Genomic DNA, 23,537 nt, shown 5'->3' with positions numbered 1-23,537 from the left:
ACATACATGGGTAATCTCAAACAGGATGCACACCTTGCACATGTAAGGAATGAGCACATATTTTTGAACTTGTGTGGTTGAAAGCAGTTGGGTGGCTGCCTCACTAAATCCAGATGGCACAGCATACTTCCCCCAGAGCAGAGCTGGTCCATACCCAAGCACTCTGTTTATCATTGGAGTATGCAGACTTCCTACGTTGCGGTGATTCATCATGAAGTTGAATTTGCACAGCAAGGCCCCATGAATGTACTGTGAGCCTAGAAGTTTGAGAGTGACTCTCTTTTTCCTACTTTTGCCTTATGCCTCTCTTTTTTCTTTTTAAAAAATTTAGCATCTCCAATCGCACCAGAATTTGGAATTCTATATACAAGTGTGTCCATATGCGACCCCTGCTGCCAACTCGGGAGAGTGAGGACAAATTGTGGTTCTCCTCCAAAATACATGGTGTCAGCCAGATGCTTCTTTTTACACCACAGTCACAAGCCGTGCACATACACAGCGGGAGAGGAGTAGACCCAATCATACATGTGTGCAGAGAGCCATGGGTGCCTGGATGGGTAACAATAGTCCTTTGAGCAATGAGCACTGCTATCCTCACCAACTGAATCCCTCCCACATGTCCCTTGGGGAACACAAAGCCAATTGCCTGCCACCCCTGCAGGACCTGCCAGCCACAGTCAGCACTGGCATGGGTCAGATTCAATCTCTACCTCACTCTTCTTCTTGCTCAAGGGAAACAGCTGGAGGGGACCAAAGCAAATAGATAAATTGTATTACCTGCAATTACAAGGTTAATGTGACCTGCCTGTGTCTGTGAAAGTGAACTAAAAACTTTTATGTGAAATGAAAATAGATATTGTTGAAGGTGTTTGTGGAGGACCGGGAGGTTTCATGTGCAAGGCCATCTTGTTGTATGACAGCAATGGCTAGTGAGATCCCTGTAGTCAAGAGTTTTCCCTGCAGTGTTGTTATTCTAAGAGGGCATACAAATTGAATTACCCCCTCTACCACATGGGCTTCTTCATGAATATTCAACAGTGGGTTGTGTTGCCAGATGAGGACACCTCGGTGTTACAATTTGTCCCATTAAAGGCGAAGCTCATGGAGGCTTGTGACCAAGAGTTGGCCCTGATTCAGTGCAGTGGGTTCCCCTGGTGACAGCAAGCAAGGACCCAATTAGAGAAGATTTTACCAAGTCTAGGACATCAGAGGCTTGGGGAAAATAGTGGCCAAATGTAGCAGACACTTTGCATAGCTGGCCTGAGGTCCAGTAGCAGAAGCAGCTGAGGATCTAGACTGCTCAGATTGGGGATGCAGTCACATATTTTAGAGGGTGACTTTTTCTTCAGGGCACAGTGTATGTCATACAGTTTACAGGCTTTTCCCATCCTTTGTATGCTGCAGTGTGCACTATAAATGGTGCGGTCCAGTGTTGTTTTGGCTCTGTACTCCGGCACATTGGATTTTAAATAAAAGAATGACTATGAGGTAAAGTGCAGACTGTTAGCACTGATCTGAGGGTATTTACATCCATGGGTGATCCATTCCGAAATTACTGCTTTTTAATCAACACGTTCTCATCCCAACTCAAATATTGCAGCTTGGGCAAGGGCTCTTCTCATCACTATTCGACGCGTTGGATAGACTTGGGCATCTTCGGTTGATGAGTTAGGTAGCCCATTGACTACAAGGCTACTGAAATAAACTACGTCACCCAGTATGCATTAGCCTAGGTTCATGGTGATGTTTTTAAATAATTTTCAGTGTAGCCTATAGTATTATAATAAAATAATTTCTGGTATAATTTGGTATATGTGTACGTGATTTTAAGTAATTAAATTAGAATAGGTCACAATAGCATTGATTATCTACAAATACGAGCCCCGAATTTGCGCTGAGGTTCAGGCTACTGCCTGTCCATAGCGTCAAAATCCGCAGAGGTTTGGTAATTCAATTCAATGGGCTGCCTAACTCATCAACCGAAGACGCCCAAGTCTATCCAACGCGTTGAATAGTGATAGAGCCCTTGCCCAAGCTGCAATATTTGACGAGTTCGGATGAGAATGTGTTCTTTTAATACATAGTTCCCCCATGTTAGAGGACTGTAATTGAAAAATGTAATATAATCTTCAATGAAGTCATCATATTTAATACTTGGTTGCAAATCCTTCGCATTCCATGACTGCCTAAACTCTGCGACCCATAGACATCACCAGATGCGGGATATTGTCCCTGGTTTACCTCTGCCAGGCCTATACTGCAGTCATCTTTGGTTCCTATTTGTTTCAGGGGCTTTTTGCCTTCAGTCTAGTCTTCAACAAGTGAAACACATGTTCAGTCAGTTTTAAGTTGTGTTTGATTTGGCTAGCCAAGAACATTCCCGGTTTTGGCTGAAAAATTCTTTGGTTGCTTTGGTAGTATGTTTGGAGGCATCGTGCTGCAAGGTGACGAATTTTGAGGCATTTGGTTGGATCTGAGCGAATAAGACATTTGTTTACACTTAAGAATTTATCCTGCTGCTGCTGTCAGCACTTACATAATTGATAAAGAGAAGCGAGCCAGTTCCAGTAGCAGCTATACATGCCAAGCCATAACATTACCTCCAGGATGTTTTTTAGATTAGGAGGGTGGGTTGTTTTGTTTCTTTTTTTACACTTTTTCATCACTCATCTTTTCATCACTTTGGTACAGGTTAATGCTCATTTATTCTGTCCATTAAACTGTTTTTTTTACTCTAGGACTACAGTTTTTAATGTATTTTTTTAAGTTAACTCTAAACTCCAGGACTATAGTTGTTTTTGTGGGTTTTTTTATTTTTTAAATTATTATCTGCCCATTCTATTCTTGAGGCTTACCAGCAGGATCTATCCTGTGGTGAACTCTCTGAGGTTATGCTGGTGTAGTGTTCTCTTCATGGGTGTCTTTGACACATCTATGCCTACCTCCTGGAGAGTGTTCTTGATCTGTTTGACAGTTGAAAAGGGACTTTCTTGACAACTGAAATTATTATTCTGTCATCCAATACAGTGGTATTCCCTGGTCTACTGGGTTGTTTGCTATTGCTGAGCTCACCAGTGCTTTTTTGCTTCTTAACAGTGTATCAAATAGTTGATTTTGACATGCTTAATGTTTTGGGTATCTCTGATTTTTCAGTCTCATGATGGCCTGCTTTACTGCCATTGACATGTATTTGGTCCTCATGTTGGGAGACAGCAGAAAAAGACTCCAAATGCAAATGCCACACCTAGAATCAACTCTAGACCTTTTGTTAGGTTTCTTGTACATGAACTAATGATGCAACAACACAAATAAGAAACAGTGGCACAGCCAACTGTCCAATGACTTTTGGTCTCCTAATATGGGGTGGGGGGGAGCTATGCATAAAAAGGTCTGCAATTCCTACACAGATCACCCAGATGTAAATATCTTCAAACTAAAGCTGACAGTTGGTACTTTATCATCATATTGTTTCCTTTCAAATCCAATGTGCTGGGGTACAGAGCAAAAACAACAAAAACAGTGTCATCGTCCAAATACATATGGACCACTCTCTTTATTATTATATTATTATATATTAACTATATTATTTTCTCTTTTTTTCAAGTCGTACTCGAGTACTTCATTTTTCTTAATGATGAACTAACTGTATAGGCCTGCATTGCTTAGTGATTTCTTTTTAAAAACACAAGATCCTTGACTCAACATTTTTCCTTTAATTTTATACAAATGGCCAGTTATGTGCATGTTGTGAGTAGGTTAATTTCAGACTGCTGCCACTAATGTTTTTGGTCCATTTGTCTTTGAGGTTTTCAAAGACAGAAGGTGACTCGTACACAACTAACATGCTATGATCTAGTCTATTTTTATCTATCTGTAACTTGCAGTGAAAATGACACTGCTAATTGTAACCGTCTTACCAGGGAGGTCCAACAAATGACTCTCCCTTACCCTCATATCCATGGACTTTTTTGACATTACGGAGAAGCATTAATGGTGACAGCGCAGAAACATGATGAATTGTATGTATTATGCAAATGGTACAAAAAATCTAAAAATATATCTTGAAAATATGATGGGTAATACATGGGGTAACGTTTTATGTCCAAAACAGTATCAAACCAAGAGTTGGGCACTCTGAGGAATCAATTTTGAGCCACCATATTCATGCCAAGTTGATACCATTGTGACCCATTCATCCATTCATCATCCATTCATTATCCACTGTTTTTCTCATGAATTGTACTAAAATAAGGAAATTCCTCCTCATTTGATCATTTATTACACTGTATATTGATGGTTTATTACACTATACAATTGTGAGTAATTATCTTTTCAAAATGAATATTTTCATTTACTTTTTAAAACATACTATCACTAGTTGGAACAGATACGTATATAGAGACAATGCTAAGGGTCAATATGGCAAATTTGTCTAACTGGAACTCAATGGACTGTGGAGCCCAAGGACAACTACTTGATAGGCAGGCCATTTAATCAGTGCTGTGCTATGCTAAGTATTGCAAAATTGTAATTGTAAAGGATCCTATGTGAAGAATAATGGATTTTCACAGTTTGGCTTTTATTCAGATATGACAAAATTGTCATGATTAACGGGACTGAGGGAGGAGAGCTGACGATTGAGGGGAGGGGGGAAATGGTGCCATCAGCATATAACGATAACTGGATTTCTAAGCCATTATTAAATAAACTGTGGTTATAATTAATTCAAACATTCATAGCATGCATTTCAATGCCTAATGGAAAATGTTTGGATGCCTTTAAGTGCACTACATGGCCAAATATTCTTTTTTCACCAGATTCCTTGGCCCATGCCAAACAAAACATATTCCTGATTTAATATGTACATGTTGACATTATCTGCCATCTTGATTTTTTTTTTAAAAAACTATTAAAATGCTTCTCCTCCAACAAACTTTTGATGAATTTTGGTAATTTGGGTCAACTCACAGTACTTCATACAGGTATTACTTTTTGAGCACTGCTATCAAAATGTGGCAGAAATTACAAGCCGATGAATTTGCAATGGGTGTGGCGTTTCACAAAAATGCTAATAATTCCAGTACCATTTGACATAAATTTATTAAACAGGTACATGGTATGTACATTGACAGTTACAAGATCAGGGCTCCAAACATACAATTATAGCCCAATCCCACCACATGGTGGCGCTACATAGGTCAAATTATAACAAAAAAGATTCATAAAGTCACCTGAAATCACTGTTGCGCCAGATAGGTCCCTAAGTTGATGGCATGGTCCAAAATTTCACTTGGAACATATGCATGAAAATGATCCGCCTTCATAGAGTCACTGTACTTGCACTGCAATGCTTGTTAGGTTACTTGGACCCCGTGTATTTTATTTTTATTTCCTAACTTACCAAAAGTGCCTGGGCTGGATGTAGGCAGGGGCACTGGGGGATTGCTCCCTAAAATGCCTCTTCTACCCCTCTGCGGCCTGCCTCCTTTCCCCAAAAATGCAGAAACATTAAAGGAAAACTTAAACATGGTATGAAAAATGTTACAAACTTAACAGCCATTAGCCAAGCCTTTACAGGCATATGAATTAGCCTATATATATCCTTAGCTAAACTAACTATTGGATTCAGGGTTAATCACTTTTTGAAATTTATAATAGCGTCTGAGCAAATTTATAGAGAAAATATATTGCAAACATCATTATATAAATTATTTGCGGTACTTTCTTTTCGTAATGTCTTCTTTTCTGATATGCAAAAATTGCTGGGTAATATGCCTGTTTGTTGTTGTCCAAGGTCATGCATCCATTTTTTCAATATCATGATGCAGAATGATGTAACTATACATAGTTTCGGCAGTAAAATTGAACTAGTATTAGTTTTGGTGGTGAAATTTAAATAGCACTTAGTGAGAAAGAAAGATAGCAAGTGAGAAAGAAAGATAGCGAAAAGGAGTCCTAACAAAAAAAAATGTAGAAAATCAAATGCCTTATAACCAGAAAAGTGGAGGACCTGTTTTAGAGGTGAGATCGCTCAACACACCTCAGTCTCTTAACTTGCAAAAATGCTTATTGTGTAACCATTTAGCAATGCCTACCTTCAGTGAGGTGCGTAGTACACTTCTCTTTATTATATTGCCACAGTTGCAACAGTGGAGTGCTCATTTTCTAAATGAAAATTAATCAAGAGCTACCTGCAGAGCAGTAGGACAGGAGATACTGAATGGACTGCTTATACTTTCTATCAAGAGCATTAGACCCAGGGAGTTGTAATGTTGTTGTTGATGATTTTGCTCTACGCAAGGCTCGTCCGATGCCCTTCAAATGAGTGAGTGCTTTTGTAACGGGACTGGCGTGGTGTTCCTGATATGCCGCAGTTCCAGCCTGTTATAATTTGACTTGAGCTGCTGCTGTGCATCTCAATAATTGTGCTTTTATTTGTCTGACAAAGCTGTCATGCTGTCCATGGAATTTAAAAAAAGGATAAATGTAATTTACAGTTCTGCAATCCACATGCACGGTTTCTTAAAGTGAAAGCACCAGATACTTGTCAAGCTCCAAAACTACAAGCAGAGTGAATGAGGGTTTAATTCTCAGAATAATCACAATGCAGTCTAAAATTAGGCCTGAAAGGTTTTTTATTTTCAGCATATGCTCCCCAAAAAGTCTGTGAGTGGCCCTGATCCTAACAATACCTGAGGAAATAGAAAATAACATATGTATCACCCACCAAGTCACAATGTTTCACTATCAGCAGGGAATCAATGAGATATTTTCTGGTTATTTCTGCATTTGAGTCTGTACAAGCACTGCTTCACCCATCATAAACTCTCACCATTGAGAACAAGTGGAGTGTACCATAGACTTAGAGCACAAAAAATAATCTTTAACTTGTTTTGATATTCCAGGGTCTGAAAGGTTTTATATTGTTCGGGAATACATTATATCATGATACAAATATGTGATACATTCTAATTAAATCATTTAAGATGTAATCCTTCCTTCAAACCCCATGGAAACAACAGATTTCCATTCCTTCATATGACCTTGACTTGAATAAAGTGTTTCTAGGAGTGATTCACACATGCTTCTCTTGGATGAAATGCCAATCCAGTACTGAGCCACTTCTGTAATACATGATGACCCATCGGATTATGTTCAGATGACTCTTTAATACCATAATTTACTTCCGGGTGTTAAGAGCCCACATTAGTTATATGTAGTCGCTGATGGCTTTTTTGTTTGAATCTTGCCCACAAGATTCATATATTGCTGTTGCTTTTATAAAACCAAACCAGTTCCACTAGAAAAGGCATTAAGTTCTAATACTGTATCCCTGAAGAGAACAGTAAAACCTTTGTTCCATACCTGCATTACTGCTGCACAGTGCAAAGGAACAGTATTTTTTACAGATGGTATAAAGCTTCTTTTGAGATTCACGTATTTTCACATCAGGTACTACGTTTATAAATCACAATGTTGGCGTACACACAATTCATAATCTAATCTGTGCAAACAAATATTTTATAAATGAGGCCATATGCTCAGGTGAGAAGAAAAAAAAAAGATTTTGCCAGTTTGAATTAATGACTTGTAGACAGTGCTTTGTACATGCGAGTAACTAGCCATTTTTGTACATTGAAAACATGTATTTCATCAGATGAAATATACAGTGCAGTGTTTAAGTGTTTTGACAGTGACACATTTTTAGTTGTTTTGGCTCTGTATTGCAGCACATTCGATTTGAAATAAAACTATAATTAAGAGGTTAAAGTGCAGACTGCCAGCTTTAATTTAACAAGATTTACATATGTATTGTGTGATCTGAGTAGGAATACAGACCTTTCTACACATAGTCCCCCATTTTAGGGGACGCAATTGGCAGCTGAGTTGTTTCCTGCATTTGGAGTCTGTTCTTGTTGTCAATCAGCATGTGGACCAAATACACTATATGGCCAAAAGTATGCGGACACCTCTTCAAATTAATGGATCCGAATGCTTCAGCCACACCCACTGCTAAAAGGTGCATAAAATCAAGCATACAGCAATGCAATTTCTATTGACAAACATTAGCAGTAGAATTAGTCATACTGAGGAGCTCAGTGACTTTCAACGTGGCACTTTCACAGAACGGTACCTTTCTAACAAGTCAGTTTGTCAAATTTCTTCCCTGCTAGAGCTGCCCCGGTCAACTTTGAGTGTGATTATTGTGAAGTGGAAACGTCTAGGAGCAACAACAGCTCACCTGTGAAGTGGTAGGCCACACAAGTTCACAGAATGGGACCGCCAAGCACATAGTGCATAAAAACTGTCGGTCCTCGGTTGAAACACTCACTACTGAGTTCCAGACTGCTTCTGGAAGCAATCGCAGCACAAGAACTGTTCATCGGGTGCTTCATGAAATGGGATTCCATGAGCAGGCAGCCACACAAGCCTAAGATCACCATGCACAATGTCATGCGTTGGGTGGAGTGGTGTAAAACACACTACCATTGGACTCTGGAGCGGTGGAAAGCAGTTCTCTGGAGTAATGAATCACCCTTCTCTATCTGGTAGTCTGAGGGACAAATCTCAGTTTGGCGAGTGCCAGGAGAACGCTACCTGCCCGAATGCATAGTGCCAGCTGTAAAGTTTGGGAAGGAATAATGATCTGGGTTTGTTTTTCACGGTTTGGGCTAGGCCTCTTAGTTCCAGTTGAGGGAAATCTTAATATCTTAGTGCTGCAACATACAATTACCTTCAAGAGAATTGTGTGCTTACAACCTTGTGGCAACAGTTTGGGGAAGGTCCTTTTCTCTTTCAGCATGACTATGCCCATGTGCACAAAGCGAGGTCCATCAAGAAATGGTTTGCCAAGTTTGGTGTGGCGGAACTTGACTGGCCAGCACAGAGCACTGACCTCAACCTCATCGAACACCTTCAGGCTGAATTTTGTCAGTAAAGCATAATATATCGATCGGGGTATAGCCAAAAAATTGGTTGTGTCAAAATCAACTGTTTCATACACTGTTAGGATGCAGGAATGCACGGGTGAACTCCAGGTTGACCACAGAAGACCACTGTAGTAGAGAAGGGAATACTTTCAATTGTGAAGAAAAACCCCTGCCATTGGAACTGGCTGACTTGTCTTCTTATCTGCTTGGGTCCAACAAAATGCCTCAGAACTCTTTGGATAGAACTTTAATTTGCAGCAAGACAGGGCAGGCCAAAAACTGGAATGATCTTGACTGGCTAAGCCAGTGTTTTATAATGGCTAAGGAGTTGGTCTTGTAACCTAAAGGTTTCAGGTTCAATTCCCCAGTAGGACACTGCCGTTGTACCCTTGAGCAAGGTACTTAACCTGCATTGCTCCAGTATATATCCAGCTGTATAACTGGATTCCATGTAAGTCACTCTGGATAAGAGCGTCTGCTAAATGCCTGCAATGTAATGTGCCCATTCTTAATTCATGTACATGCGTTTCACTTGCTGAAGATGAAAACCTAAGGTAAAATGCCCCAGAAACAAACAGGAACTCAAGATGGCTGTAATACAGGCCTAGCAGAGAACCACCTGGGAAGATACTTGTCGTCTTTTGATGTCTATGGGTCATAAACTTCAGGTAGTCATTTGCAATCAAGTACTAAATATGATGACTTTCGAATGGTGGTCCGAATGGAGCAACCTGAGGCCCACCGTGCATGCCATCTTCAAGAGGTAGATGTACTGCAGCTAACTAGGCACAAGCTGAATGACACGTACAGTATTTATGATGTCTGTTATCCTTAATCATCATTCGACATATCAGAAAATTCCTGCTGATTTATTATAGTCCCACTGCCACACTTTAGAATTTAGGTAACACTGCTATATTGTATTCAGTCAAAAAGAAATGTGCCAATGCATGGCATTAGACCATATTCAAATTGTAGAAATGCAAAAAAGATGCTAGAAATCTAAAAGAAGATCTTCAAAACCTGTGCCGTGACAGATGGAGCACATTATGCAGCCTTGCCTGATAACTTGTCAATAGCCATGAAGCAAACTGCCGTAGTTGAGATGGCATCATGTCAGGCATATAGTTGATAAATACAAGCAAACCCAATGGCACCATTCGTCATTCCCTTTGGCAGTTGACATTTAAGGTTTGACTGACAGGCGATTTTGACTGTGCCTTAGTCTGGTTTGTTAGAATACTAAAGATGTCATCAAGCCACTGACATGCTGAGATGAGTAGGAGGTAATGATATATACAGCGATATACAGTGAGTTCCATAATGTTTTGGACAAAGTCATATTTTTTTCTTGATTTTGCTCTGTATTCCACAGTTTTAGATTCCACAGTTTTTGTTTCACTATGTAGAAATGACAGTACTTTGTAAAGTGTTTCAGGGAACTACAATGTTTGGGACATATTAATGTGATGTAAATGAAATAAAAGCAGTCATGTTTAGTACATTGTCACATATCCATTGCATGCAATGACTGCCTGATGTTTGTGACCCTTCGACATCACCAGGTGCTGAGTATCTTCTCTGGTAATGGTCTTCCAGGCCTGTACTGTAGCTATCTTCCGCCCCTGTTTGTTTCAGGGGTTAGCTGCCATGTGTTTTCTCTTCAGCATAAGAAATTTATGTTCAGCTGAGTTCAGATCAAGTAACTGACTTAGCCAATAAAGAATTTTCCAGTTTTTGGCTTTGAAAAACACCTTTGTTGCTTTAGCAGTATGTTTGGGATCATTGGCTAGCTGTAGGGTGCAGCAGCGTCCAATGAGTTTGGAGGCATTTGTTTGAACTTGAGCAGATAAGAAGCTTCAGTACACTTCAGAATGAATTCTGCCACCAGCAGTTACATCATCTACGAAGATAGGTGAGCCAGTCTCTGTTGCAAGGCATACATGCCCAAACCATAAAACCCCCACCACCATGTTTTACAGATGGGCGAGGGGTGTTGGATCTTGGGCAGTTCCTTTTGGCCTCCACACTTTGGTCTTGCCATGACTCTGATACAAGTGAATCTTGGTCTCATGTTTTTCCAGAACTCTGCAGGCTTGTTTTGATCCTGAAAGGGATAACCCACGGAAATCATGTAGATCCAAATCCAATGATAATCTTGAGATGAGAAATGAGCGGCATGTCTCATAAATAGGGGAAATAGTTGGGAAAATACCATGCAGTTCAGTCAAAAATTCACACTTCTGTACAATGTTATCGGCGCATTTATTGATCAACCAATTGCTGAGTCAAAAAAAGATTTTTCTAGGTAGACGCTTCAAAGGAATGTGCTCAGTTTTTTACTTTGACGTTATTTTGTGGTTGCTACTGTACAATGTGAATGAATGAGAACGTGTAGAAAATGTGAATAAATGCATTGTACCAAATCAGACTGTAGTGAAATGTTGTATCAGAAAAAAAAAGACATAAGTATTAACTTCCGACAAATGTAAAGTAAGCAACCATTAGCTGGCTTGTGTAAACGACAGATAAAAAGGAAAATTAGATTACATTTACTAGACTTGATCCAGCTTAGTAATTACCTAGCTAATGTGGTGACTTGATAAAGGGATATCTGTTACATGAATCTGATGCTATAACTTCACTGTTAGCTGCATCAGATTTATGCCGATGAATAAATTTCCCCCCAAAACTTTTTAGTCAAATTTGTGTGCTCAAAAGACCACTTTTAATAAGCAAGCTAACGTTAGCAGCTGTGACACATTATCAGTATCCTGTGTGAAGGTCATTCGGTTTTTAAAATGTTTATTCACACTTTTAACATATATATATATATATATATATATATATATATATATATGGCTAGTAATATACATTTTTTAAATCCGGTCATCGCCTGCAAAAATGCTTTCCATTGACTCCGACAGGTAGTGACATTAAAATGTGTTGGGAGGAATGTTATGTGCACCTTTGTCTTCCCTCACGTTATAGGTTAGTACAGAGAGCTGGTACTTTTTCGTTGCTACTTCAATAAGTTTTGATAAAAACTCTTGAATGCAGTTTAATTAAATTACATTACCTATGATGTGCATAAATAAATGATGTTTTCAGTTGATTGAAGTATTGTAAGAGTAAAGATGTTTTCACTTAATACACAGAGTGAACCCCACTCAACTGATTTTCTTAGCAATCTGTAACCTGGCCATTCTGTTTTTATGGCTAACAAGTGGTTTTCATCTTGCAGTGTAGCCTCTGTAGTTCTGTTCGTGAAGTCTTCCACAGACAGTAGTCACTGACATCCACGCCTGCCTCCTGAAGAGTGTTTCTGATGTCGGACAGGTATTTCGGGTTTTTTTTTTCATTATGGTGAAAATTCTTTGGTAAGTAGAAATTGCCTATCAGGCCCTTTGCTATTACTGAACTCACCAGTGCTCTCTGTGTTATTAATGATGTTCCAAACAGTTGACTTTGGTAAGCCTAATGTTTGGCCTATGTCTCTGATTGTTTTCGCCCCCTTATTTCTTGGCTTCATAATGTCGTCTTTGACTTTCATCAGCACAACTCTAGTACTTAAGTTGAAAAACACCAGTAACAGACTCCAAAGGCAATGCAAAGGTCTAGAATCAAGGCTAGGCATTGAAAGCTGTCCACTAGGGAAGCAAATCCACCTGAATAATCAGAAACACCTGTGAAACCACTTGTCCCACACATTTTGGTGACCTGAAATGGGGTATAGAAGGTGCCCTTAATTTCTTCATGGTGAAGCCAAGATGTACAAAATTAACATTTAATGAAAGTTGAAAATCTGAACTTTAACCACATGTGAATTGTTAGATTACAAATCTAATACTGCGGAGTACTGAGCCAAATAATAAAAAAAGAAAAAATTATTTGTCCCAAACATTACTCAGGACATACAGTGCCCCCAAGCTATATTTTTTTATTGCAAATATATTGTTTTGTGTGTGTATACATACTTTGAACCTATATACGTGCAGTGTACCAGGCGGATACTTTTGACATTCTGTCCATTTTACCTTCCTTCTTCTCCATGCGCCAGGCAAAATAATTGTTTTGATGAAGGTCACAATAATGTAAGTTTTAATTTCTGCTGGGTACATGGTTCAGAAAAAAAAAAAAAAACTCACAAATCCACACAACTAACAGAAAAGGAATATATGCATTGTTGTGTCTAACAAGGCTCCTGGTTTATTAAAATCTTAATGCACTATTTTATTTAATTAAATAAAATTTTCTCCCTCACATTTTTACACACACATGCATGCACACACACACACGCACACACAGACACACACCCCAAATATATATATTTTTAAAAACATTTGCCCAACTCAGCCTCTCTTACCTCTTTTCTAAAAACAAAATTTAAAATAGAGGTAAGGCTGAAGACATTTCTGTCCTGTTTTTTTTCCTGCAGCAACACCCACTCTTCCTTTGGTGGTGAGTCATTGGAAGACCAAGGGTTACAGACAGGAGTCCTATGCTGGCTCAAGTGCAAAAAACACACATACAAAAACTTGTGACCCTGAGGTGCATATGCAACACTGAAACACAAAAATGTGACTTGTTTATTGAACCTCAGGGCTAAAAGTTTTTTATGTTTTTATGTTTTGAACTTCATGGTCGCAAGTTTTTTATATGTTCTTTTTGTACGTTTTTCTTTTGCACTTCAGGGCTGCAGGTTTTTGTATTTGTGTTTTGTACTTCAGGACTGAAAGTTTTTGATTTTATATTTTCTTTTCGTATGTACTGTATGTCTTTTATACTTCAGGGCTGCACATTTGTGGCTTTATATGTTGCATATGCACTTCAGGGCCAAAGGCTTTTGTTTTTGTATGTTGCATCTGAACCTCAATACCACAAGTTTTGGTTTTGTGTTTCTTTTTGTATTTTGCACTTCAGAGCCACCGCAAGACCCTCCTCAGAAACATGTCCTCCATCCCATCAGACACATACCTTTGATGGCAGAACACAGGTGCTGCCAAGTACCCAGTGAAAAGTAAGCAGTCCAAGGTTACTGTAATCATGCAGAAGAGGACTTCAAGTGTTCTGTTTTGAATGGTTAATCTGGAAGCAAGCCTCTCATCTTGATTAGCCAAAAGGCCTTTTGGTTGCATTGTATGTTTGCTGGTTGATTGCCATTACATTCAAAACACGTGATCGAGTTCCATTACCAGACGAACATTAAAGAGAAGCAATTACCAAAGCAGGAACAGGAGGGCCTGCCCAGGCCCCAGGGGGATCTCAGATGAGCAGTCACACCTCCCTCAAGGACATACAGGAACCACTTGCTTTGGAAGCCAGCCCGCGAGCACTTAGTTTGGAGTAATAAACAACCAAACATTTGTCATGTCCTCTTTGCCCAACACAGTGACATTGGAAATAAATTACCTTTAACAAGACAGCATTCCCCCCCCTCTCTCTCTCAGCTAGCCATTCTCTCTCTCTCTCTCTCTGAGTTTCAATCAAGGCTAGCCCATTCACACTATAGTCACCCCGCCTTCTACACTGCACACTCAGCCACTTATATGTACTGCACCTTCCGGTACTTCTACATTAGACCCTCAACCACCTCTGAATTGGACCCTCAGCCAATTCTATACTCTCAGCTAACACAAAACCTTTCAAAAATATTGGAGAACATTATGGCTAGAATTCCATTTGGTTGTAAAAATTGGCTGTGAAATTATTTTGCGATGAGAGCACTGCCTACACAGTCCTGGAACATATTTATTGTGTAAAAAAAAGTTCTGTGAAAATGCCACAGAAACTCAAAAAACACTATTTGAAAGCAATGCTACCATAATTTTCCTAAAGCTTTCATGTAATTAGGCCTGGAATTTCTTCATTTTCTTCATGTGCCATTGTGTGTTGCATAAGTATGTGAAAAATTGTGGCTAGTGTCAGCATGTACTGCATGATGAAGATGTGATGAATGTTTGCTGGTAATGTGTACAGTGTTTTACATTATTTGTCTGCATTTTCTCTCGTTACTTGTCTATCGTTATTTAACTAATTTGTCTGCAGTCTTTCCTGTTTCTCCTGTTATCTAAGTTAACATCAATTTACTTTTGTATTAAATGAAAACAGAAAACATGGTTATTTTTCATAACACCAATAGACAAGTATTGCATGTTCATGTAGGGTTAGTTCTATGTTTGTGCATAGTAAAGCTATTAAATGCCAGCATTATCAGGATATATCAAATAATAACAAAATATCCATTATATCTATGAAGTCATCCATATGATCTATGAATTTTCATTACTGATTAACACATGTGAGTACTACCGGCGTAAGACAAAGAATAATAAGACATAGTAATTGATCAGTAAAGAGAAAAATCAGTAATTGATTTAATGTTAGAACTGTGTTCTGGAGAGAGATATTGCTGTATTTAGGTTAAATGTAATATGAGGAACAACAACATGTGCTTCTGCATGCTGAACCCTGGTACAGCTAAAAAGTAGAAATTAGTACTCAAAAAGAAAACACAATCCTTTATACAGAGTGTCCAAACAGAAGTGGACAATCATATGTGCTGATCCTGGAGGAATTTACTGTATGTGTCCATCTAGGGTGTTATGTTCAGGACATGTAAAATTGTAAATGTGAAGTATGATACAACTGGATTGGAACAACTTTGTGGAGTGTGCTTTTTTAATTGTAAAACATAATACCTGAAGAGCTTTATAGATACTATTCTTTTTGACAAATAACTTTTGATGGATCCAATTTTTACTAGAGACATCCAGATGAAGAATCACAGGGCAAGTTGCATGTTTATATACAACTCCTGCAGTTCTGTGTGTAATCTATTAAGCTTGTATCCACATCTCACAGACCTTGGATCAAGGAATGATCCAATACCTATGAATTAACACCTCAGAGAATTAAAAAAAGAAATGAAAATTGAGGATAGATAAAATTAGAGTGTAAGCGTATCAGTATTCCTTTGTTACTGACATAATATATATTGTGTTTGTATTTTCATTTATACTTGAATGAATTAAGGAAAATATTAACACTATTATTACCTATATTAACCAAATGGCTCACAATCCATTATGTGGAACTCGCCAACCTATCCCTGCCAAACCAAGAAGCATGTAACATCTCAAAAAGATGGCCAACATTTCACTGGTAGGGATATTCTACTGTTAATAAAATCTAATTTTAGGTTTTATTCAAAAGATAGAATGGATCTGTGAATTTAAAATGAGATTAGCTAGAATAAGAATGTGCTCATAAATGGTCAGAATCGTAAAAAAAAGCTGTTTATTAGAAAGTTATCTATGGAAGTTCCTTATTGTGTAAAGACCACCCACTTTCTCCTGAGTGACAATAAATGTTTGGCAAACCTGCACATTCTGCACAGAACTGTGATGGATTAAGTATGCTTCTGAGACTTTATATCCTGAACTTGATTGATATCCTAGAAAATTTGGAATATTCAAATTAATGTTGTGCCATTATGGTGACAAAGAGGACATGGTTTAAAAAGCCTGTATAAACATGTGGTATCAATAACTGTAAATGTTTCTGATATGTATTAATTTAATATTATAATAAAATTCAAATTATTTTTCTATATTCCACACCTAATTACAGATTGTAATTCTCAATTCCACACATTTGAATTATAATTTGGTTTTCTAAATGATAAAAATCTCCTCATTATAAATGGGAATACTGTGTCCAAAGTGCACATGGCTTGCAACAAACTAATGTTAGCCAATTTAAACCTGAGCATGTTTCATTACATTAAATTTTTTTTATCAATATCTGGCAACATAACCAATTCAAATATAATGTAAGCTTGCAGTTTTGCTTTAGAGTTTTCAAAGTGCAGTTGCTAGCTAACAGTGTTGAGGGGCCCATACTATTTAAATGGCTAGCTTAACATAGCAAGTGAGCTTGGCAGTGGTGGCTGTTGAGATGAACATTTAGGAATCGAATGCCTGCAAGTATTTGGACTGTGGGAGGAAACCTGAGTACCCAGAGGAAAACATGCAGCGAGAACATGCAAACTCCACACAGAAAGGCGCCGTCCTCAAACTAAGGACCATCTTGCAGTGAGGCAACAGTGCTACCCACTGTTCACTGCCCCATGGACAGATAACTTTTGTAAAAAATTTTGGAAATATTTCCCGCAGAGGTTATCACATTAACAGGCACATGCTAATTCAGCATTCTTTTGCAAATCGAGCCAATTTTGGTTGTTTTCATGAATTTGTTTTAGGCTATGGACATCCTGCTCCAATGCCAGCGCTATGTCTTAACTGGTAGAGGCCCTGAAAGGCAAGGTAAAAAAAAACATTTCGGTGAGTCGGTCAAGTTTGTCGTACATACGAGTTATCTTATTAACATATTATCTATGTTTTTGGTCGACTTTTACTGCAAAAAATTTTTTTTTGGCTTTCGGGTTTTCTGTATGTACATACAATTTCGCTTAATCGCTGTATTGTTAAAAAGGAAAATGATTTCTTTTAAGTTGATCGGATGAAGGGAAGTTTTCTGCCTTCTAAATTTTCAGCTCAGCAGCTGCCACTGGAGCTTGATATCTAATATCATGTAGATAAAAATATGAGTCTCTTTCATGTTTTCCGTTTATTTTAGCATTCTTTACGGAATATCAGGCGTTTAATCTCTGAGATGCCTCAACTGGTGCAGCAGCGTATTAAGCCTTTCCAAGTTGACTAGCTAGCTCACTCTTATCTTTGCCGCATGCAACAAAATTCAGCAAGCAGTGGGAGAGGCAAGAGACACTCAACCTTGGCCTATTCAGCTGATTGATTTGGGCCAAAGGGACCTTTGCTTACAGTGCATACAGCCAAACCTAGTCTTTACTATTGCTTTGCCTTGGCAATCAATGCATATTATACAGGGAACAATAAATACCTTCTTTAGCTTTCAATTGTCTTCACAATCAAATGCTTTCACAATCTTCATAGCAGGATGTGTATAATAGGTGTGTATTGTGAAGCTGTGCTGGTACATGGTAATGGTTTCTCAATATTCTTGTTCTCAGTTAAATCAACTATGTCAACTATGTATGTACTCAAAAATAGTAACATGCTTATGTAGCAATGGAAATCAATATAGTCACATCAAGCGTGAGCAGGGGTTGATAGACAAACAAGAAGCTAATCTGTGTCCTTCACCCAAAGGGGTTTCCATATTCCATACGCAGCAAAATCTTTGGTGTTAAATCAACTCTGATACAGTGCATTTTAATACCTCTAGCACTCATAAAATCTATAGTTACATTAACATTTAGAATTTTATTGTGTAGGTGCCCAAAGATGATGCAAGTGTGTGGGCAGTGGTGTACTTGCTCCAAAATTTTTGCATTTTACTGAAGTGCTTTTCTTACTGTGCTCGGGGGTTTTACAACAGGGGTAACAGTGGAACTGACTAGGCAGAGAGCGGGGCCCTCAAAAGGCCTGGACTAAAAGGGGGAAGGGCACCCACAAAGTCTGCTACATCCCTGAGTATGCTATTGATGGAAAGGGCCAGCCACCAGAAAGATGTAGCCTAAGTTGTTGCTAAATATATATATTTTTTAAATTGTCCCATGCTGTAACTTATCCCTTGAAGGCCAAAAGACAAAACTGAGATCAATACAATTATAATCACAGTGATCAACTCCTATGCAAATAAAGGTAGGAGTTAAAACCCAGCAATCATGTTCCACTCAAATCTAACAAACACATTTCTGTGCCCTTGCATGTTGCATCAAACAGACGGATCTCCTATGTGCTTTTGATTTTGGGCTTGGAGAAGAAAAAAAAAACAAGCTGTCAACATTTATTCACAAGTTCAGATACAAATACAAAAAATCAAATACAAAGGTAGTATGATGATTTTGTGATGTACCTTCAATAAAAAATAATTAAATCGCAAAATCACCAAAAATTCTACACATATTTCTACACATATTTAATGGCACATAAAAACAATGGCAAATGCCATGGAGACCTCCTACCCCTGACATAATTACTTTGTGACAAGAACTCAGGTGCCAAGAGATTTTTTTTTACACTGTTGTTGGAGACCACCCACCAAGGTGTGAAAGCTTCCCAGATCTTTATGGCTATCTCCCAAAGTGGCTTGGAAAGCTGGTGGCAAATGTGCATCATATAGAGATGTTTCTCTTTAGACTATTAAAACAAGATCTTTCATGGAATGTGCCTTCCAGGAATCTATATCTGACAAAGGAATACTCTTCACTCTAAAAATGACCCGAGTGTTTCCTCATTGTTCTAGTTTGAGATAATGGGCACACCTGAGTGGTAGAAAGCTCCTGACGCATCTGTAACCAAGCACAAATCCCACACAGCATTTTTTGTTGCCATCTGGCGCCCTCAAAGAATCAGCTCAATTCATATTTCTTAATGTGATAGCAGTAAAGATTGAAATACAAAGCATCATTACAAACATCATTAGTTTATATCACAGTGGTAACCTATAAGTTATTTCCAGACAAGATAATAAAGCAATAACTGTATTACTACAGGGGAAGAAAGATGAATTGACTTGGGCTTGGTAATGCTTCCTGCTTCCTGCAATCAGTACCGACCAAGTCATTAAACTCTGCGAGTGATAATCATAACCACTTCGAATAATCTGGTTACAAATACGAGATTGTAGGATACTGATCAGATAGAATCTGTCTGAAGCACTAATACATTATTTCTCTTTCTACTCTGTCTCAAATTGCGTTATTTCCCCTCAAGCATTCTGCAATATAGCGGCGCACAAGAGCCGCCCATGTTAAGCTGAGCTGAGACATTGCGCATTTTTATGAGGACTCATCTCAGCGGCAGTGCGACAGGATCATAGTAAAACAAATAGTGCACAACTATTCTTAGAACAATACTGTCAGTTTGTTTAGGGTATTCGACAATACCCACTCTGACAATCTCTTGCACACACAGACACACACACTTTGAAAATGTCTCGCATGCACATACAAGCGCGCGCGCACGCACACACTTTGCAAAAGGCAGATCGTTTTTTACGATGTTAAACATGATATAAAGCCATGTAAAAACAAATGTATACATATTCAGGAGATTAAAACAGTTAATAGACGAAATTATCATTATAAAACAGGTTTTGGGGTTTAACGAACATTTAAAAATAAATTCAATATTGAAACACTCAATATTGAATTTATAAAGGTAAATACATAAAGTTAATTAAGAAGGTTGTGCAAGCGCTCCATGGGTAAACAAAAAGAACATGCGTGTGGCTGCTTGAGGAGCAAGATGTAGTGACTCTGTAATGATTTAGTGATTTCAAATGAAGCATGCATGTGTATACACTGTCGTAATCCAGGGCGTTATCGGGGTATATATTTATGCGAGAAAAATAGAAAGCTAAAGAAAACCGTTTACATCGTCACCTGGATTTGTAGAGATGGACACCGATCGTTGCTCAAGAATTTTAATACCTCAACTGCAATGTTAGAATAATGCAAATCTCTACAAACTCAACTGACAAATTAAATAAATCAACTCAACAGCAACAAAAAGAAAGAACCAACAATAAAAGGCTCATTCACCAAAGTAAGATTTGACCTGATCATCACAATGAAATATTTCAAATGAAAATATTATCCAATGTGAGTTATATTTAGCCTACACTCGAAACTATATACCTTCTAAACTGTTTAATTCGGATCTGTAAAAAAGTAAAACACAAAATGTTAGAAACAGAACAAAACATAGCCTATATTTTATTTATTATTGCCAAAAATATTTCCTTGGAACGAGGGACGTCAATCATTGTAAGACTATGAACCCATCATTGTACTGGAACTCATACCAGATAAGTGCACAGCAGTAGAAGGGAAACAAAGCGGAAACCAATTTTTTTTTTTTTCCATATTTCCAGATTTTTAAGCGAGTTCGAATGCAAAAGTCAAATGTTAAGGGGTGTATACTAAAATATCTTTCCCATACATATGCACACATGCCTTTATTTTTGAAGGGGAACCGGCACAGAACTCTAACAATGAAATGGTGAAATACAGTAGCTCTATTGAACAGCGCTGAACCTTTCAGGGAGGGATAAACGTCGGGACTACCTTAGTCTAATCAGCCCCTCGCGCTCTTATCTTATTGTGTCATTTTTCTTCGTGCTCGCAGTCCTTTACTTACACGGACAAATGACAACTAAACAGAACAGCGAATTGAAAAACAGCCTCACATTATCAAAAGCATGGCATTTAGCAAACACGGGGGGTTTCGTGAAAATGGAACAATGAACATACCGTATAAGCAACTGATGCCTGCTTTCAAAAATATTACTCACCTTTTCGATTAATGTTCCTTTTTGTTTCTATTGTGCAAATATATAACTACATGCCCTCACATCTTCCAGCGAAAATATGTAAATCAGCAATATTCCTTTGTAGAAATGGGAATTTCCACAGATCCAGGAAGCCGGGGTCTTGGAGTGAATATTGTTTAAAATCCCACGACTGTGCTGGTTGCTATTCTGCTATTCAGTCCCACAACGAGAAACCACAGCTAGCCGTGTTCGAAGCGGTAAGGTGATGTCACCGATACCCCCTTATCTCCTCCTCGTTCCCCTCCTATTCACACTCCCCTTCTACTCCCTTGCTGTCATTCCCTTTCCTCCGATGACGTGTAGAAGTCAGTCATACCTTAGTCCTTCCCCAATGCCCACGACAACGAGCATCTTCTACCAGTCATCGGACAATCGATGCATTCGATTTGCATGTACAGAGAGCCGTTACAAATAGCTCTGGCCAATAAAACTCTAATGCGTTGAATTTGTGTTGAACAAATAAATAAACCAAAATCAGAAAGCAGGGATTTCAATTACAGAAGAAACTATGGGGTTTCTTTTAAATGTAAAGATTATGTATCTACAACCAAAAATAATCCCTTGTTGACATTATACCTTTACTCAAAATCAGGGTTAGAGGTTCATTAGCTCTATAAGTGATCTGCAGAACTTCAAACGTGAGTGTGTTTCTACATGCTGGTTAAACTCTACATGCCGGCTATTTGTGAGCATGTTTTCCGCTCTGCCACCGACATCGTCAGATTTGCTAATTACTAAAATCAATACAAACCTACTTGAACATCTAGGTCTGAAACATGCATCTTTCAAAAACACAATGACTTTATTTTTGTAACAGTTGATGTATATAATCAGATTTTTATTTATTTATTTATTTATTTACATATTCAACGTACAAAAATGCCAAGTTACTCACACATACAAAGCAATATCTGTAAGTCAGTACTTCAAATATCGGCCTGCCACTAAACGTATTGATACAAAAATTGTGCCAGGTTACATGAAACAATATTGTCTCTTAGCTCACACAAATGAAACAAACTGTATTCCACTATTCCACAGCCATGCTGCCCAATGTTTTCTAAATTATTTCAAGTAAATTGGCCCTGTGTGTACAAGTATACAGTACATTAATGGGGAAAACATGTATGGATAGGTTTGTAAGATTCTATATTTACAGTGGGCTCCAGAATTATTGGCACTCTTAATAAAAATGAAGAAAAAGGGCTGCATATAATAAATGACAGATAATAATCTATATGTTATGTTCAAACAAATAACTATATACTTTTATTTCAATACATTTACTCTTATGCTTCAAAGTTTTTTATTAAGTAATCAAATTTTTCCTGAAAGCCATAGGTGCCATAATTATTGGCACCCCTAACAATAATTATTATTGTAAGTAAAATCAAACAAAATGAAATTGGCAATACAATTTTACTTAATTTAGTTCATCTCAGTCTAAAGGAACTATATTGTGTCATTCCATCACTTCCAGTTTCACTAGAGAATAAAAATGAGGTAACAAGCATACAAAATCCCTTTGTCATCCATCAGCATGGGAAAAGCCAAATAACTGTCAATTCAGAAGAGACCGATGGTAATTTACCGTCACAAGTCTGGTAATGGGTACAAAAAAAGACATAAACGGTTAAACATACCACTTAGCACTGTAAGGGCAATAATAAAAAGGTGTAAAACATATGGAATGTTTGCAAATTTGCCAGGAAGAGGAAGCAAGTACATGGTGAGGAAAAAGGTGAGGTAGGCCATTAATAACCCAAGGATCACTGTTTAAGAATTGCAGAGATTGGTTTGTTTCTTGCGGTCAACAAGTCTGAAAAAAAACATAAAATGGCACCTCCATACCAACTAACTCTTTGGAAGGGTGGCACGAAGACAGCCCTTACTGAGCATAATAAACAAAACCAAGAATCTGGTGCTTGCCAAACCTCATTAGAATTATGACTGGAAGAGAGTGCTATTATCAGATGAGACCAAAATTGAACGTTTCGGCCATATACACCATCGACATGTTCGGCAGCAAAAGAGGAATGCATACAGGAGAAGCACCTCATACCTACTGTCAAATATAGAGGTGGGTCATTGATATTTTGGAGATGTTTTGCCTGCAGAGGTCCCGGGGCACTATTTTAGATCAATGGCACAATGAATTCAACAAAGTACCAGGAAATTCTGGCAGAAAATTTGGTTGTCTCTGCTAAGAAGCTAGGGCTTGATCAT

At 38.2% G+C, this 23,537-nt stretch overlaps 1 protein-coding gene across 5 annotated transcripts in view; it reads right to left on the bottom strand.

The window, feature by feature from the left end:
- The window catches only part of LOC135256858 (receptor-type tyrosine-protein phosphatase S-like), a 191,851-nt gene extending 170,289 nt beyond the window's left edge, over nucleotides 1-21,562 (bottom strand). For 4 of the 5 annotated variants that reach the window (XM_064339079.1, XM_064339082.1, XM_064339078.1 and 1 more), the window contains exon 1: nucleotides 21,273-21,562. The gene's annotated coding sequence lies outside the window, so the exon portion shown is untranslated. Of the gene's footprint in view, nucleotides 1-21,268 lie in introns of all 5 variants that reach the window. The other variant, XM_064339080.1, reaches the window with a different exon arrangement.
- Nucleotides 21,563-23,537: the final 1,975 nt, after the last annotated feature.

Source organism: Anguilla rostrata, chromosome 6, assembly GCF_018555375.3.
Source record: "Anguilla rostrata isolate EN2019 chromosome 6, ASM1855537v3, whole genome shotgun sequence".
NCBI classification, from domain to species: Eukaryota; Metazoa; Chordata; class Actinopteri; order Anguilliformes; family Anguillidae; genus Anguilla; species Anguilla rostrata.
The sequence above is the reverse complement of the archived record's forward strand: the minus strand, read 5'-3'. Positions and strand labels throughout refer to the sequence as shown.